Source organism: Sinohyriopsis cumingii, chromosome 19, assembly GCF_028554795.1.
Source record: "Sinohyriopsis cumingii isolate HCF-2022 chromosome 19, ASM2855479v2, whole genome shotgun sequence".
NCBI lineage: Eukaryota > Metazoa > Mollusca > Bivalvia > Unionida > Unionidae > Sinohyriopsis > Sinohyriopsis cumingii.
In genome coordinates this window covers 70827425-70847681 of record NC_142979.1, presented here as the reverse complement: position 1 = coordinate 70847681, position 20257 = coordinate 70827425, and the positions used below count along the sequence as shown (strand labels likewise).

The window sequence follows — 20257 nt, the reverse complement described above, 5'->3', positions numbered from 1 at the left end:
AATTTGGCTGTACACATTGGTGTACATATACATTTACCGGTATTTCTCGTGGCTGTGCATCTACCTTCGGCTGAAGGGTTCTTTTGGTGACATACAGATTACATTTCCTAAGCAAATCATATATTGGGTGACTTGTAAATCCACATGGAATAGCACAACCATCTATCATGTGGCCATTTTGAATATCGCGTTTGATATGGCTGTTACCAATTACCGGTATGTGTCTAAAGTGTACGCGGGTTTGTTCCGGAATGATTTTCATGCAGCAACATTGCACATTTTAATGAACAGGTGAAATCAGACCCACACAATCGTACATGAGTATCAACACAGATTTGTGGGGGTGATTTATCAGACTAGTATCAACTATCTGCCACATTTAAAAACGACAATCTCCCTCAATGCTGGACCATTTTTGAAGAAAAGGCCTGATGCGCCCACTTCCTTATGTAAGAACGGGGGAGACCTATTTGGTATGGTATGAAAAGTTCATTGGCTTTATTTTTTGGAAGATACAGTTTGTAAAGAAACATTTAAACCTTGTTTAGCACCTATCTTTGTTTTATATTATTGCTATCGTTTGCCCTATGGTACATAAGTATTCATTTCTTTGTTTGTTTTTCTTCAAATCATTATTGAGGTGGGATTGTCTTCTTTACCATTTGCACAAGACTTATGCTTATAGTATGTTTTACTTCCTACCTTTGCCTACAAACAATGAAGACAAGATCGTGATTATGTGCCGTAAACCATAATCATACACACGCATACATACATACATACATACATACATACATACATACCAGCATTTTTAAAATGCAAATGTCAGATCAGGTTGGTAGTATTACGAAATAAGAAAAACATAATTTTACAGCAATGAATCAAATCAGAAACGACACAGACTGCTCTTTTAATGCAGTTTAGAATATAAGTAAACATAGTAGCGTCGACTACCTTGAAAATCCGAATATTATCAAGCCTCCGCAAATAAACTAATTATTGTGTCATATTGATTACATGACAGCGAAAGCATCTACTATTGAGTTTAATGTAAGCAGCGTGAATAAAAATGATTAAACTTACTTTCAATACAGGCTTTCCAGATTAGTACCCATGTATTTATCAATGAATTTAAGAAAAAATGAAAGTATAACGACCTTCCAGTGACTGCAATTTTTATTGTTCAGGATATATATATATATATATATATATATATATATATATATATATATATATATATATATATATATATATATATATATATATATATGTGTGTGTGTGTGTGTGTGTGTGTGTGTGTGTGTGTGTGTGTGTATGTGTGTACGTATGTGTGTGTGTGTGTGCGTATGTGTGTATGTATATTTGTGTGTGCGTGTGTGTGTGTGTGTGTGTTTTAGACACATTACTGCTATGCGTCCTGTGTTAGATCATTAGAGGCGTAAAGCTCAATATCAGGATCATTGTTTCTGCCACTAATAATAATATTTAATAAGTAAGTAACAACCAAACAGCAATGTTCCGTCTAGCGCCTGCGATGGAGACAATATTTTGTTTATTGGTTATGACGTTATCTTTAATTTATTGTTGTAACATGCCTGTAAAATATTAACTCTGTTTGGCCTGGGCGGGTACTGAAGCCACGACACTTGTGTAAAGAGTCCGACGCCCTACCGCGACACAATGAACGAGAGAATTACTACTGCTAGTACTGCACATAGACTGCCAGACTCTGACTATTATGTTAAAGGTAAAAATAAGATAAAGTCTGACGTAAATTGTTTTCGGGTGTATGTTTTCTACTGTACTAAGGATGCGTCAATACTACGTAAGGACTATTTCCAAAAGGTCGAGTTACATAGATGTACGTGGATATTGCAATGGCTTTACTGGGTTGGGCTCACTGTCAACACCTGGTGTACGATATTCTTAACTCTGGATAATATGATCATATACAGATGGGTACTGTTTCTTCTACGCGATGTAGGGGATGTTGTTGATAACAGTTGTTGTCAAACCTGATGTGAATGACAAAGTCCTATTTTTCAAGCAGCAATCGCTTCCTTTAGTTCGTCAACTTCTCTAATGTGGTCTAAAGATATATTTCTCGATTCTCTTTTTAATGATCTAGTGCCGGCAGTTTTCATGTCTGATGATAAACAAACGTCATTATTTGATACTAGCGTTTCCCCGGATTCTTTGTGTCCACCGGTTATACTGACCGTCATATGTATGGACCATTATGCGCTGAAATATGGCACTAGACCCAAACAACGACTTTTTGTACGCACTCACATACAAACTGTTGTTTTAGACAAATCAATCGCAGCAAGTCAATCATCAGACAATAGATCATTAAAGAAGTATAGTTAACGAGATCATTAATTGTATTTGTCTGCAGCAACAGTATAATAGAGAGTATGTGTGTGTGTGTGTGTGTGTGTGTGTGTGATTTGGATTTTTAACGTAGCTTTAACACCTTTCCAGTCATATCACTACGATGGCTGCAGTGTGGCAGTTTATAGTGATATTTAGCACCGGGGTATCATGCCGCAGACATGAAGCACCACGTCCCACCCAGTCACATTATCCTGACGCCATGTCGACCAGTCCTATCACTAAACTCTTAATGCTGAGCGCCAGGTGAGGCAGCTGTTAGTGGACACACGGTACTAATGGTATGGAAAAATGGGAACCAGCCTGGAAATGGGTGAACCTAACATAGAGTATATATTGGTTTGGCTGACCAGGATTGGCTAATAATGTAAGATATGTTGTAGGAAAAAGAACCGTTTGAGAGATTATCCTAGTTGTAAGTGATTTTTTTCAGAGACATTGTTTTACTGATGGAATTTCAGTCCTTTTACAGTCTTCAGTTTAGAACAATCGTTACTAAAATTAGCACATGACTCTTTGGTGCGGAATTGAAAGCACATGTTTCAAACACATGCAGGTCCAGAAAATGCCGCGGCTCATATCCTTTCCTCTACAGAGAAGCTGACATCCAGGTTTCATCTATACTGATAAATATAGGTTTGATCATGAGCACTGAAAAAGTTTAAGTTATTGAAATTTTAATAGCATGGGGTTTGCATAGGTTTACTATGGGAAATGAATTAGTACCGTGAGTCCTAGAACTATTTTATAAGATTTAGGTAGGACTCGGCCGGTGTTCGAACCCGCAACCTACCACATCCGAGGATGCCCTAACTAATAATCGACATCTGAGCATGAAGTATTCCAGTCCCATGTAACTAACAAAAACAACACAATTCCATCTAGCGGCTGCGAAAGAAAAAACGTTTTGTTTGTTGGTTTTAACTGCATCAGATTGTTGGCTGTGATATACCCAGAACATGTGAGCTCGGATTTGGCGGGTATCGAACCTGCGACACTTCAATTTCGAGTCTGAAGCTCTACCACGTTAGCTACCGCGACTCAAGAGTACTGATACTGCACATATTTTGCCAGACGCTAGTACTATATTTTTAACAAGTTTTAGGTATGACTCGGCCGGGGTTCGAACCCGCGACCTACCGCATCCGAGGCGGACGCTCGAATCACTTAGACCACATGCTGAAGGTATACGAGGGAGAGAAAGTTTGTGGTAAATTGTCTTCGAGATGTTAATACCATGTGAGGGCTATTTCCATGAGTTGGAGTTACTTTACATATACGTGGATTTTGGTTTGCTTATTGGGTTTGGCACACTGTTGTATCCAGGTGTGTGTGTGTGTGTGTGTGTGTGTGTGTGTGAGAGAGAGAGAGAGAGAGAGAGAGAGAGAATGTACATTGTCGTTTTGGCATAGGAATTCATTTACTCTTGCGATATGGGAACATAAGATGTGCTTGTGTGGTAATATTGACTGGGGTTTCATTAATTACTTTAAATATACTTATCCTTCAATTATATTCGCATGATGTGTAGCTGTCAAGAGAAAAAGTATATAAATCCAGTAAACAAAAAATATTGTGAAAGTGCTATTTCGAAATCAGAAGAAGAAAAAATTCAGTGACTCTTTGTCGTCCGCATACTATGTTGAGATCAGAAAATTTCAGTTACAATATGGCTTTTAATACAGGGCTGTAAAGTTACTGGGGCAGACATGAATGTAATCAAGCTCCATGACACAAACATCGAAAGGTCATTAAATGAAAAGCGAAGAAAGCCGTAAAAAGTAACACAAGAAACCCGAAGCCAAAATAAACAACCAGAATAAAAACAGTCTTTGACCTTGAAGATATGACCTTAATGGCGTACTCAACTATGCATGTATTTTCTAATGTTCCTTTATGCATTATTGTCAATGGCTGCTTACAAGTGCTACTCATTTCGCCACGCATGATTCCCGTCTCTTGTCCCTAACCTGAATATAGGTCAAAATATTTTTTTGAATAACTCCTTTGATTTTTTTCTTACGTACCATTGTTTGGCTGACGGTGGCACAAAATAGTCACGAATTTTACCAGTTTAAAGAATTTTTATTATACAAAAAAATTACCTTTGTTTCTTATTTTCTTACTTCTACATTCAATCTCTTGTAAGCAGACTTCCTCCTGTTATTCACACACACACACACACACACACACACACACACACACACATATATATATATATATATATATATATATATATATATATATATATATATATATATATATGAGAAAGTGCGTGCTGTATGGATTTTAAAACATCCATCACTTGATCGACCATTAAGACAGGAATAAAGGTATAAAGACACCTATTGGTACGTACAGAGAGAGGTCAGTTCTGGAACATGTTTCAGATGTTATGTGGTCTCGAAAGCAAATGAACACAATATAATCTCATTTATGCATAACTTAGATTGCTAACTTTTCGGTAAAAGATCAATGGTTTATTCTTACTTGTGTTTAATTACGAATTATTAGTCGCGATTTTATAAACAACAATATCAATAACGACAACTATATCTTCATCATCATCATCATCATAATCATCATCACCATCAACAACAACAACAACAATAAATTAAACCGATCGAACCCCGTCCGAGTCATAAATAAGACCTATAAAAATAGTACTACTAGCTGCCTCGCTTGGCGCTCAGCATTAAGAGGTTAGTGTTTGGACTGGTCGGTCTGGTCTCAGGATAATATAAATTATGGAGGGGGGAAATAGTCAAATTATACAGAATTCTTATATATGTATGACATGGATGATTATGCAATAGCCAGCAAGTATTGTCACTGTCTGTGACAAGTATGTCATATCTCCAATTTCATTTTAAATCTCCAATTCCAATGCAACAGCAAGAGGCAAATGACTTGAAACAAAGGGCGTCACATACAAAGCATATATGCTTCAAAAATATGAACTTATTTCATTAAATAAGAAAAGACATTCGAAGAGTATGAAATATATTTTCTATATATAAACATAAAGAACACTTCCATACAATTATGAGATGTTTTACTTCGACAGATATCAAACTGGAAACTACAATTTTTTATTTAAAAAAATATTCATCCATATATGAAGCGATATTTATAGTACAGATAAGATGACTGAGTGTATGGTATCTCACTGATAAAACAACAGACTCCTTGGGTAGCAATTATAAAAATATAATATATTGAATATAAATAACATTGCTACCGCTACCAGTAACCAGCTCAATTTGTTTGTATTATTACTGTTACAGTACAGTACTTAATTGATTAATACATTTGGATATGAAATTAATGTAGTAGTTATAAAGATTAATACAAAGTTTTACATGTATCTTCTACAGATGTGATTGTTTTCTGTTAGAAAAATAAGATACCCCCCCCCCACACATAAGTTTCTAAAAATCTTGTAGAGTTTTTAAGGCTAGTCACAGCTCGGGCTGTTGGTGCATCCACCACCCCATATAAACATCTTCATCTGCCTGTGATTTTATCATTATTTTATCCTGTTTACAATATCAGTTAATACTGTCATGACACAAAAATGTCACCACAATACAACTATGCAATAAAGCAAAACAAATAAATAAAAACAATATACAGTCCTATCTTTAATTTTTCATATGAAAATATAAGAGAAAAAAAGTTTAATTCAAACCGGCATTCATAAACACAATATTGTTAGATGAATTAGTCTGAAACAAAAATTATCATATATGTAGACAATTATAAGGAACAAATACCTGGATTGTCTTGTTCCATTGTTCTTATAGATTTACTTGCCAATCCCTTTTGTTTTTCACTTTTACATGAATAAAACATGAATGAAGACAAGCCTTTCACACAATCTGGCTTTTGGATTGGGCATACACTCATCATTGCAAATTCTGAGGAATTAAAACTAAGTTCTGGATTGGCCAAGACACATTACCTTTTATGTACCACATACATTTGTAAATTAGGACTCGAGAACAGTCAGGTTATATTCCCTAGTGTCTGTTTCAAGAATTAATCCCCAAAAACATTCCATTACTGGATCTGTATTCAATATATACACGGTACAAAAATGCTCACTTTTTTGGAGAATTTATTTTGTGGGCAATAAAAACAAGTTGTTTGCACTTGCTAAAATCAAAACACCATGAAAAGGATTATATTTATTTGCTAATTTGTTATTTCTGATACTATGACCTTCACAAAACTATTATATTTATGAACCTGAGATGAAATTGTAAATTTGGCCTCTTATCCCTAATGTATGTGCCTTGGAACAATGGATAAGGTACATTCCATAACTTAAATGTCTTAATCACTTAGCAGAGAGAGAGAGAGAGAAAAAGAGAGTGAGATTCATACGTATGTTGTAAAATATCGGGGAAGAAAGTAACAGCTGCTTTAAGAACATGCAAATCATTTTAATTTGAGTTATAGGCCCCCAAGTACTATTCCTCAGAGAAGACACAAGACTGGGTTTTATAAATTAAAGCCACACAAGTACCAGTTTGTTATTTTGTGAAACATGGGGTCATTAAGAGAAAATGGAGACACCTGATGTACCTGCTGTGATGAGTGGTCAGTGAGCAATCAAATTGTTGTTCCTAAGTCATATATACAGGAAATGCATAGTCTAGCCCATAAAACTCTTTGAGCTGGTCATTTTTGGTGTCAATAAGACTCACCACAAGATCCTGAAACATTTGTTTTTGCCGAAAATGAAAAGTGATGTTTATAGATACTATAGATCTTCTCACACTTGCCAAATGGTAGGAAATCGCAATCACAAGATATCTAAGGCACATCTGCAACCTATTCCTGCATTTGACCATTTGACAAGCCATTTAACAGAAAAATGGTAGACTGTCGGTTCTTTACCTAATACCAAGTCAAGCAACCAATACTTGTTGACCATAATATATGCGTCCTCAAGATTTCCATAGTCTACTCCTTTGAAGAATATTAAAGCAAAAACTATTCTTAAAGTTTAGGCAATGTTTTTAACACTTACTTGCCTCCCCAAATCTGTTCAGCAAATTTTATGTTTGATTATTTCCAACAACTTATGCATGAATTATACATCCAACAGTTTAACTGTTCTATCTGTCACCCTGAAAGTAATGGGGCTAGCTCAAGACTGTCCGAAAACACTCTTACCATTATACATGTGTACCATTATATTGAATCAAACCTTAAAAAGGACAGTGATCAGTAAAATCCTGCATCGTATAAATACCGAGTAAGATCAGGAGAGACCCCCGCCCCCCATACTGGTATTTATCACCAAATGAAAGACCCCATGACTACCCTCAAACAGCAAAAGACTGTCCCAAAACACCCGCAACTACCAAGGATACACGTAGGCAATTATATAGAAAACCAAATAAAAAGACAGTGATCTGTAAAATTCTACCCTGTATAATTATCGAGTAAGATCAGTAGAGTTTGTTCTTTTGTCGATACTTGCTGAAGACTGTCCCAAAACACACTCATCAACCCAGGATACATGTATACAATTACAATGACTTAATGAAACATGCAGTTTTTGGTTAATTCTCTCTCTCTCTTTCTTTCTCTCTCTTTCTTGGATCATAGATAATTCACTAAACAACTCTCATATTGCAAGGAGCAGCACAATTAACAAGTCAGAATCATGCGTCACTACATTCATATTTCAAAAATTCATTAAAGCGTTTGTTTAAATCTTTAATGTGACAAAGAGCTGAATAATTAGAACCCAAGGGTGCTATATTTATATTTTAAAAAATTCTTGAACCAAATTATTGTTGGTCTGATAATGGTAAGAATTACAATTAATAAAAGTAAAATCTCATGTAACATCTTTTGTCTCTGATTATTTCCACTTGTACAGACAAGTTTTAAAGCTGGTATTTTTTTATTTTTTTAAAAATACATTCAAAAGTTGAGGTTCTGTACATTAACAATGCAAATTAAGTATTGGAAAACAATTGTACACTAAATCTAATCTTTATAATCGCAAGTAAATATTTCTATCATGATACGATCATGATTTTACAGTTTGATTATTTCGGTTTTAGCGGCAAAATATGCTCCAAATTGATAGTCGTGATAAGAATAAGAACACCTTTAAGGAATGCTTAATATTTTTTAATGTCATTTTATCTATAAACTTTTTTAAATGGGCTATTGATGTTGCTCTAAAAAATAACATTTTCCGCGGGAGCTTATGTACAAGAGTATCACAGGAAAAGATAGACGTCTGTGAGGTGCGTCAAACTGGGTACGTACAATACAATCCTTACAACCAGGGTTCGTCTGATGAAAGCTCGTTAAGAAGCGTACGAGGGAATATATTGTCATTTCTGATCCTTACTAAAATAACCAATGTTTCCAAAGTAATGAGAGATATCACTAAGAAGTAGATTCCTTAAACGGTGAAGTCAGTGCGTAAAAGCTAGGGTTGAAAAAGATGGACCACCCTGCTGTAGTATATGCGTTTCTGTTTTCGTAAGGTGCTAATCACCTAGATCTTCGAGAAAGCATATGGTTTTAGAGATGATTAAAACTGTGTTGCTAACGTACACCTTAAAAAAGGGAGTGAACGAGTTATCGATACAAAATGAATGTCGTAAAGCTCCGTAAGGGAGCAGTCATTATTTCTGGTAAAGGAAACACTTTAGAAATTTAGAGCTCCGTGCTAATCTCTAGTATACCATTATGACAACAGATGGCGACACGAGTTGGACAGCAAAGACGATACTGATAAAACTTAGTATTTACATTGTTGCAAGGACAAATCTGTATGAAAACAGCAGCTGGAATGATGTAATTGTAAAGTTTATAAACAGTATATACAAAACTTGTAATAACTGACGCAGCATTTGCCATACGACAAACTAAAGAACCAATTCAGTAGTTGAGCAGCAGAGAGGGTGAACAGACCATAGAATTCCGACAAAATAAATAAAAACAAACAAATAAATCATCTCGTAGAAAGGTCCAGATTTTACAAATGAACTTTCCTTGAGATGTTTATTTTTGCAATGACCGATTGTGCTAATAAAACCTCAGTTTGAAATAGTAGCTGAAAAAAATAAAGTACTCTACGTATTTATTTATTTCTTGTTTATTTTTTTGACGACCAACGTTGGTAGGTACCCTCTCTGCTGCTCCTCTTCTGCTGATATTAATTAAATTATTATGTTATAATAAAATGATACATCCAGAATCTCATACTGCAAGAACAGCACGAGAACGATTAGAAACAATTAAAAAATTTCTTCCTGTCAGAGACTCATTTAGAAAAAATCTACAAGCGCAGCAAGAAGCAAAAGTTGAGTATGAAGAGGACACTAAAAAACTGTTTAAGCCCGTCACTGCAGCTACTGAACAAGTTACAACTGTCATCAAAGAAGATCTTCTTCCGGTATCAAAACAAACTGCGGCTCAGGCTGAAAAAATAGCAAGAAGAACTAAACAGGCAAAGAAGATTTTACGAGATCTTCCAACTGGCATAGCCGGGAAAATAGCTGCGGCTCAGCCTCCACCTGTTGGTGAGGAAATACTTGAAGAAATTGGACAACTTCGTGCTGAGATAGGTGATATGAAAGATCGTGAATCAACAAAATCAGAAGAAGGAAGAATGATTATGCTGAGCAATAAATTTACTAGTGCGGGTATCAAGTTCATAAAAGAAATTGAGGATATTAATACGTTATCAAAACTTGCAGTAGAAAGTTTTAATAAAAAAGAAGAACTTTTAAGACCTGAACATAGTTCCGCTCGTATTAGTGATCCTGAAATCTGGTATAAATGGATATATCGTATATATTACAATAAAGATAGAGTTTACTCTAGTGATGAGGTATATAATGATTATCGCAGAAAAATAGACATGTATCTTGCACAAAAAGAACCAAAATCTCTCAGAACAATAAGTGAGGAAGAAGAAGAAGTATCACCCTCAAGACTATTTAAGAAAAGATCACCCTTAAGACTATTTAAGAAATCAGAAGAAGAAGGAGCTACTGGCAGTGGTCTGGGAAATAATTTTATTTGTCCTGATAATATCCTCAATGATGTGTCACGGTTAGAAGTTCTCATAGGAGGAAAACGAGCTGGAAATAATTCACCAGAAATAACCAATGAAGCAGCTGATATTTGTCGGCGACTATTTCAAGGTGGTATCATGGATATTGGCGTTTACCGAGAACTTATTGATGAGCTCGTTGATGACTAGTTGTTAGATAAATGGTAAATAAAATAAGATGATTGTGCATGATAATCATCGTAAACCCACACAGGTTAGAGCGGTAAACTCACGATTACCAATCTATGAAGCAATTTACGGAAATGGACTTGGTGATGTCATTCGGGGATTATTCACGAGGATAGCTCCCAAAGTAGCACCTGTTGCAAAACAATTATCGATGAAGGCTATTGATATTGTTCGTGATAAAGCTCCTGGTGCAATTGTCAATGTTGCTGGTAAGGCGTTCTCGGCGATCAAAGAAAGATTATCACGATTATTGCGACGAAAACAACAATCACCGGTGAAACTGGCAAGTACTGAGGTGATGCCTGCAGATGTTAGTAAAATAATAAATCAGGCTGCAAATCAAAAACTAGCGGCGATATCTGAAGAAGCAGAAAAAAATATAACAGCAAATTTAATAGCAGGAAGCGGTCTTCGTCGACGATGATTATCATTTGGAAAAATGGTAACTATAATAAAAATGTTCAGGCGCGAATCAGACCCAGCATTTGATATGGAGGCACCTGTCCTTAAGTGCGAGTCAGTACGTGATTATCAATTTTATTCCTATGACGCAAGACTACCAAATCAGCGAGGGAGAATCGAATTACAGGTTCATGATACAAGTAGATATTTCTTGCCCGCTGAGGCGTTTATTGAAGTAGAAGGTAGACTTGTAACGAATGTTGTAGCTAATACGGCATATGCTGCTAATTTACGTGTTGGTTTTGTCAACAACGGGATCATGGCGTTGTTTGATAGCGCCACATACATGATTGATGGAAAAAATATTGAATCAGTTCAGAAGGATGTTGATGTTGCTACAACAATAATTGGTCTGGCGAGATATTCTGACGACTTTACAAGATCAGCTGGTCCAACAATGATGTTTGCTAAGGATATTACCAACAACGCTGATCATGTTCAGTATACCAAAGTACTAGTAACACGAGCTACTGCAGTTGATCCACAAACGGCTGATTTTGAGCACGCAGACAGACCAGGTGCTAATTATGATATTATAAAAAGCGTTAATGCGACTTACAACCTGGGATTTGCAACACGCCGGGCGGCGCTGTCGGGAAATGATAGAAATTTTTCGTGTGCAATTCCATTATCTCACATCTTTGGATTTTGCAGAAATGTTAGAAAAGTCATCTTTGGAGCTAAACACACAATTGTGCTCGTAAGAAAAGGTGATGATAATGATGCAATCTGGCGAGGTGCTGGTGTTGCCGAGGGTAAAGTAAATATATCAAAACTTTCATTGTGGATGCCAGTAATGACTCCATCTATTACTGAGGAACAAAAATTACTATCTTTTATGGATCAAGGCGGTAAATCATTGCTATCATGGTTAACAGTAACCACAGATGCTGCTCAAAGCAATATTAATGGTTTATTTACATGGCATATAGCATCACAACAGGGTGTTTCTGCACCACGACATATTTTTATTGCATTACAAGATAATGCTCGGACGAATAATCAAGAACGTTCACATATGATATTTGACAACCTTGGAGTTAATGAAGTTTCCTTACGGATAAATGGACATCAAGAACCAGCCGAGGATATACAACAAAATTTTGTTCAAAATCATGTAGCGCGCGCATATCATCGTTTAATGTCATTCATGGGACGTGATCAAAATATAGATACCGGGTTGCAAATATCACAACTAGATTTTACAGGTCTATATCCGATTTATTATTTTTCACTAGAACATCTTGATTTATCCAAACAATCTGTTGTTGATATACACTTTCGAGCCCATGTTACTAACCCTCCTCCTGATATACCCGGTCCACCAGTTGTTCCCGGCTTCTACAGAGCGATCGCGGTCATACTTAGCGACAAAGCCATGTTACTTGAAGGTGGCAGTGGTCGAATGAGGGTCGTTGATGCACCGGTGGAAAATCTTTAATCGTGTTATTTAGAAAAATATATTTTATATAAAAATGTCGTATGGTCATGTTAATGTTACTCTGACCCCGGGTCAGGTAAAAAAGCTTCAATCAAAAACCGCCAACAAATGCGGAACTAAAATATCACTAAAACGAGATCAGATTGGTGGTGGTCCAAACAAATTATCGTTGACAAATAATCAGATTAAACATTTCAATAAAGCCCTAGAATCAAAAACTGGAGTTCAATTCCATCTCTCCCCGAGCGCCATCAAAGACATGGTTAAAACGGGTGGTATATTCCCATTTCTTGCGGCCATTCCGGCATTACTAGCTGCGGCTGCTCCAGCCGTAGCAAAAGCAGTTGCGTTAGGTGCTGCTGGAGCGGCGGGTAAAAAAATTTTCGAAAAAGCTACTGGTGGACGATATAACAAAAAAAAGGGACGCGGTCTAAGATTACCGGGATCTCGTTGGGGGAGAGGCCTAAGGCTTCCAGGGTCATTTCGTTAAACGTTCCATCATCAAATTTTGATTTACTTGATGCTGCTAAAAAATTAAAAATATCTGCCTTTAGAGGTGTTTTTATGCGAGATCAATTACCGAAACAACCAAACAAACTAGAAACAGGTATTATTAATCTTGACAAACGTTCCGGACCTGGTACTCATTGGGTATCATACGCGATTGATCCGCGTGGAATTGTTTATTTTGACTCGTACGGGTTAGCTCCACCTGTTGAATTTATCAAGTATGTCGCACCACTCCACGCAACAACTAGCGGTTATAAAGTTTGGTATTCAACGCTACCCACACAAACAATGACAGATCCGCCAATATGCGGCCGTGAAGTAATTAATGTACTCGACGCTATATCAAAATCATCCAAGCCGCCACATAAAGTCGTGCACGATTATACAAGCAACCGATATGTTGCGCGTAAAGCATTTTAAACAACGGATCTTATATAATGGTTGATATTTACGGAAGATCTTCTACTGGTAAGAAAATAAAATCCGACGTTGATCTGTCAAAGTATGCGACTAAGGATGACCTCGCTGATATTATGAACCTTGCTGGAGTTGACCCAGATGAAGTTGTTATTTTTCAAGATCGATATGGTAAACTAAAAACCAGCAATATCAAATGGAATGATATAGTTCGACGAGTACTTGGTGCAGTTACGGATAATATTCCCGTGTTTACTGATAGCGGCAAAATCAGAGATTCAAGTATATCGTTTGCAACAATTAGAAATGAAATTACAAAAAGTGTTGCTAATCGCGTGAGAAACACCGGTGACACAATGACGGGTGAACTTAACATGAACGGAAATAAAATAGTAGTTTTAAGAGATCCAACATCTGACGAAGACGCAGCAACAAAAAAATACGTTGACAACGTGGATGGTAAATTATCCACGTTACGGGCTGAGTATGACGTTCACGCGGGCGCTTTTGCAAGATTTCGCAGAAACCATCAAAAAACCACAGAAGAATTCTTCGGCGCTCCGCCTGTCGTCAACATAAAACTCGTTGATATCAAAAGTAACCTAGACACGATCAAACGAACACAACTAGACATCGTAGCGGGAATTCCTGAGATTATCAGTAAAACCAATCTGATTAAAATTCCAGCTGAAATAACTCCCGGGCATATCACAAACATCGTATGCACGGTATCATCGGGATTTGCAACATGGTCAACGCAGAATAAAAATATCAAATATACCGCAACAGTCACTGGCGTGTACAGGCTATATGTGTTTAGTGCTGCAAAATTTGAAATATTTACAACGTTTCCATGGCGTTATTCCACCGACAGGTTTTCCGGGGTTGTATCTGTTGTATTAAATAGCGGAACCGAAGAAATATTTATTCTGGAAGCAGATGATAAGAAATTAACCGCAACATCTTACTGGTGGTGTTTGGAATTTGTAGCTGAAACACCTCAATTGTTTGTATAAAAATATATATGGACGGTGCGCAATACAGATACAATCAAGCGCGTGAATGGCAGGCGACGCTAAAAGATCAAGTCGATCAATATACAGTAAAAGTAAAAAAATATCGACGACGATTGGTTATCGTTGATGTGATTGTTTATTCAGTATCCGCTGTTGTTGCTGGAACCGGTGTAATATTATCAGCGTTGACAACGATGGCACCAGTAGCTGTAACTATTTGTATTTCAGCAGCAACAACTATTGCAGGTGTGCTTGGTATCATCACAAAAAAAATATGTACTTGCACGAACGAAAAATTATCCGATTACAAAATAAAATTACATACAGCGACGGTAGCATACTCGAAATTATCCTCGTTGTTATCAGCGAGTCTCAGTGATGGAATTATATCTGATTTCGAATTTTCAATGATGACCAAAATATACGACGAAGGTATTAAAGATACAAGTATCAATAATGACAGAATTACTCCAGCAGATCGTGACCAACACAACTCCGCCAAAGATAACGATGATCTCGGTAAGTTCAACTAATCCTGAATTTAGTGTTAATTTTCCTACTGCAATTCCAGTAAAAGAAATAGCGTTAGCTCAATTACGAGTATATTACAGCTGGCCAAATATCAGATCAAAATCGTTTCATGGTACACCAGCAAATAATTCGCTCGTATTTGCTAACAAGAACAAACCCGATGGAACACCTGACTGGGTTGTTGTTGGAATACCAACTGGCAGTTACCAGATTGAAGAGATCAGTGAGGAATTTGCGCGCAGAATAAAATCAATAACGGGAAAGGAATCAAAAATATCAATAAACGTTCATGAGCCGACGTTGTCCTCGACGGTTGAAATAAACTCGCCTGATTATGCCGTTGATATTTATCAATCTTCAATCAGATCAGTGCTAGGATGGCCTGAAATTCCCCCGGTGCATAAAGGACCACCAGAACCAACTCGGGATGATTTTACGTCAAAGACCAGTCTTCGTCATGATATTAAAATGAATTCAGAATGGCTAGATTACATAGAAGTAAAACCAGGATGGAGGGGGGGAACACCTGTATATGATCCTAGAGCTCTTTTGTATAATCTTAATGAACGTGTTATTGCTTTGAATATTGATTCTATATTTGCTTCAATAAACTTAGACCATGAAATACAGGTAAATAATTTACGTGATAGTTTTCAAGAGTATTTATTTGATTCAACATCCGCGCGCGATAATATTATTAGGTACATAGAAGTTTTAAATTATATAGTTAATTCTTCTGAAGTTATCTATAACAGAATTAGAGATATGGTTCTTAAGTCATCAAGCGATTATAAAAAATCCTTCGCAGCCAAGTACAAAATACCCGAAGCTGACATTGTAACGTTTAAGTTTCCTGATTATAATCCGGATAAATTAAGAAAATCTGTCAATGATGTCATTGATGAGTTTTTTCCTAAAATACTCGATGCGTGGAAAAAACTAGCACCATATCCAACTGTTCTCAGACATGATAATGATCCACATGGCGGCGGAAGACACGTATCCCCGCGGATCGTTAATATAACATCGACGGTCGCGGTCAATCTGGTTTGTGACGTAATCGATGGCAGCTATCAAATAGATCTCGGAAGATCAAATCAGGCTCAACAAGGATACATCCTATACACGTTCACACCACAAGTTCCCCCTGGAAATTTAATCGTGCAAGAACCAACTAATCCCGTGTATTTGCGGTGTCACAATAATATGTTAACACGAATCAATTTTAAGCTCACAGACCACCTTAATCGCTTGATTGACATACGTGAAGAAGAGCTTGTAATAAATCTGTATGTAAAGTCCTAGGACTTTTGTCGTAAGGACTTCCGTCGTAAGACTTTATCGTAGATCTTCATGTGGAGGAAGGTTTTTACACACGAGGATTTCTTAACAGTTAGTAACAGAGATCAGAATCAAATTCGATCAACTTAAAAAAAAATAATATTTATTAATTTTACTGAAATTGTACAAATTACTTGATTTTGACTACCAACTACCCCCTCAGAAACATAAAAATGCACGAACTACTTGATTTTGACTACCAACTACCCCCTCAGAAACATAAAAATGCACGAACTACTTGATTTTGACTACCAACTACCCCGTCAAAATCAAGAAAGTTCTAACCTTGTCAAATTGTTCCTAACAAATTTTATTTATTATAAATTAATTTTATTTATTTATTTACTGAGATTTTTATATTTTTTTACTAAAATACAACGAAATTGCTCAATTTTCCTGATTTTGACTACCAACTACCCCGTCAGAAATCAAGTAATTCGTGCATTTTTCTTTGATTTTGACTACCAACTACCCCGTCAAAATCAAGTAATTTGTGCATTTTCTTGATTTTAGTAAAAAAAAATAAATTAATTCAGTAAATAAATAAATTAATTTAGAAATAAATAATTTGTAAAATTAAGAAATTGTACAAATTTGTTAAATTTCAGTAAAAAAAAAAACAAATTACTAACCCATCAAATTCAGAAATAATAAGATCTCAGTCATCTTCAAAATTACTACGCTGGATCGTTTCATCAGTAACGAAGTTACTCTGGATCGTTTCACCAGTAACGAAGTTACTCTGGATCGTTTCACGATCTAACATTATTTTTCTTAATAGTCTTATGCGAGTACTAATCGTTTTCTTTGCCTCATACTCGTGGGATAATAACGACTTAATTCTTTCTACGGCGGTAGAAAGAGGAACGAACTCCTTCACATGATCATCTTCTACGGTAGCTAGCGACTGAAACATTGCCGATTGAATCCGTTTCATGAGACTGTATTCAGATGATAGTGTGTGTGTCCCCATGGTTTTACGTTCTTGTAAAATCTCAAAGTCAGAAACTATTTTTTCAGGATTAAGTTCATCAGATATATTAATTCCATCTTTTTTTAATTTTTTAATAGCGACAATTACATCATTGATATTTTCATGGTTCATTATATAATATATAAATCTTTAAAATAAAAAAAATATCCCTAGAACACCTATCGAGTGTATTAGCGAGTTCGTCGGGATGTTTCAGGGACAGCACAGCCAAGAACCTGTAGCTTGCCACCGCAATCTACCAAGTTCATTAGGCAAATTATTCCCTCTACGAGAGCCCCTAGCCCGCCAAACAACGGTCTAGAGGCCCAAGAGGGAGGACGGCACAACCCTCATAAACTCGTAGCTTGCCACCGCAATCTACAAAGTTTAGAGGTATACACATAACATATAACTAACTAAGGACAGCACAGTCCTCATTAAACTCGTAGCTTGCCACCGCAATCTACCAAGCTTAGAGGATATACATACAATGAATGAAGAGCCCCTATCGAGTGTATTAGCGAGCTCAGATTATGAATACGGCACTAACTAAGGACAGCACAGTCCTCATTAAACTCGTAGCTTGCCACCGCAATCTACAAAGTTTAGAGGATATACATACAATGAAATGGTTATATACAATGAATGAAGAGCCCCTATCGAGTGTATTAGCGAGCTCAGATTATGAATGAAGTACAAACATATAACTTAACTAAGGACAGTACAAACATATACGCTCAGCAAAATCACACCCACAATAATTAATCCAGTGGGTGATACGAAAATATGTATCAACCACAAGTCAATATTGTGGTTTGTGAATTTGCTGAGCGGAGGGGTTATTGCGGTTCCCCCCACTATTATAAAAATCGCAATTATGCGCACCACCGACAAATTGTCAGCCATGGGGATTCGATCCTGGACCGCGAGCGCCACAGTCCAATACCATACTGATCGAGCTATCAAACATTGTTACGAACATATGTTTCGGAAGTTAATATATAGCTAGCTATATAGCTAAGGAACCAATATTTACAGTAAACAGCGGTTTCTGAATAATAACGGTTTCTGTATTTAACAGTTTCTGTATTTATAACAGTTTCTGAATAATAACGGTTTCTGTATTTAACAGTTTCTGTATTTGTAGCGGTTTCTGTATTTATAATAGTTTCTGAATAATAACAGTTTCTGTATTTAACAGTTTCTGTATTTATAACAGTTTCTGTATTTATAACAGTTTCTGAATAATAGTTTCTGTATTTGTAGCAGACCGAAAATCAATAATAACAGTAGCATTAATGCACCAGTCAAAGAACTTTCCAGAATTGTAAGTTCAGTGAACACACAACTGCAGGTCAATTACAATGAGTAACGGTTTCTGTTTACACACAGCTTCCTACGGATCAATAATATTATCTTTTGTATGATGGGAAAATATTTAAAAACCATAAATAATACTTATGAGTCTAATGAGTTAGGTTCGTCGGCACTATACGATGTAATTAGTTAAACTGACTAATTACGATCATAAAAAACCAACCATCTACGAAGAAAACTATATATTACAAAGTAATCTCCCCTTAAATCAAAAATTCAGTAGTGTATGGAGGACCTACTGTGACATAAATTAAAAAAATTAATTCAATGTGGTGATGATAGTTAATAATGTGGTGATGATAGTTAATAATGTGGTGATGATAGTTAATAATGTGGTGATGATAGTTATTGATACTGAAATGTAATTTTCTGTTTATATTTTTTCGAGAAAGTAGATCTGGTTATATTATCTGCGACGTATTTTACCACACGCGAGTCAATATCAAAATATGTCGCAGCAGCGTTCATAGACTGAAACATAATTTCTTCACCGGTTTCTATGTTTGTAGAAATTACCGCCCTCTTTCCGATTGTCTTACATCTTCCTGTATTACCACATGCAGAGTTCACGCTTCGAGTGACAACACGAAGGTTGGATAAATTATTGTTTTGAGGATTTCCATCAATATGATCAATAACAAGACCGTCATTGATCAAACCCTTGTGACACTCGTATGTGAAACGATGACAATGATAATTTTTCTTTCCAACTACAAATCTAAGATAGCCAGTATTAGAAACATTACCAACTTGTTTTTTTAACTTGCGGTGTCTGATGATACCATTAATATTTGATTCATAGTTTGTTATGACAGGATGTGGGACAAATATATTTTGCTCCATTATAATAATATTATATGTTTAAATCATTGTTTGTCTGAAATCTTGATATATAATCCTTCACGGATTTTATAGCTTTTCACCGCTATTATTTTTTTTGTCATAATATCTTTTGAGCTCTCTGAACCGTTTCCCGCCACACTTTCCACATAATTCTGTCTTTCCACGTACTCCAATACCACACCGTAGACATGGTATTGGTCCTAGACTTCCTCGTCGTATGTTTTGTGAGTGCATCCAACAAAATTCCTTTCTACAGGATTTGTTGCATCGATTTACTGAGCCGATCATCAACCATCTACATTGGGACATTGTATATATATATATATATAATTTTCTTTATTTAAATATTTGTTTTAATTATATGAACGAGTTTGAGAGATTATCCCAAACTAGGCCTGTTAAGTATAAATTCAACCTTGACAGATTATCTTCTGACTTGCCAGTACGAGATCTGGTTGATCCGAAAAATAAAAGTTTGATCTCGAAAATTCATGACGCTAAGAAAGAATTTTACACGGATGGTGCATCTCATACATGGTCAACGTTCAAGATTATACGCCTTAACGGAGTCAAGGACACTGACTTTGTCACGGACGCCACAATGAACGACAAGCGAGCGGCAACTATCATTAACTACATCGCTGAATACGAGGGCAATCAAAAAT

At 36.2% G+C, this 20257-nt stretch overlaps 1 protein-coding gene across 3 annotated transcripts in view; it reads right to left on the bottom strand.

Moving 5' to 3' along the window:
- LOC149775926 (Na(+)/citrate cotransporter-like) overlaps positions 1-20257 on the bottom strand; it is a 75922-nt gene that overhangs the window by 46519 nt on the left and 9146 nt on the right. The gene's annotated exons all lie outside the window — the stretch shown is intronic.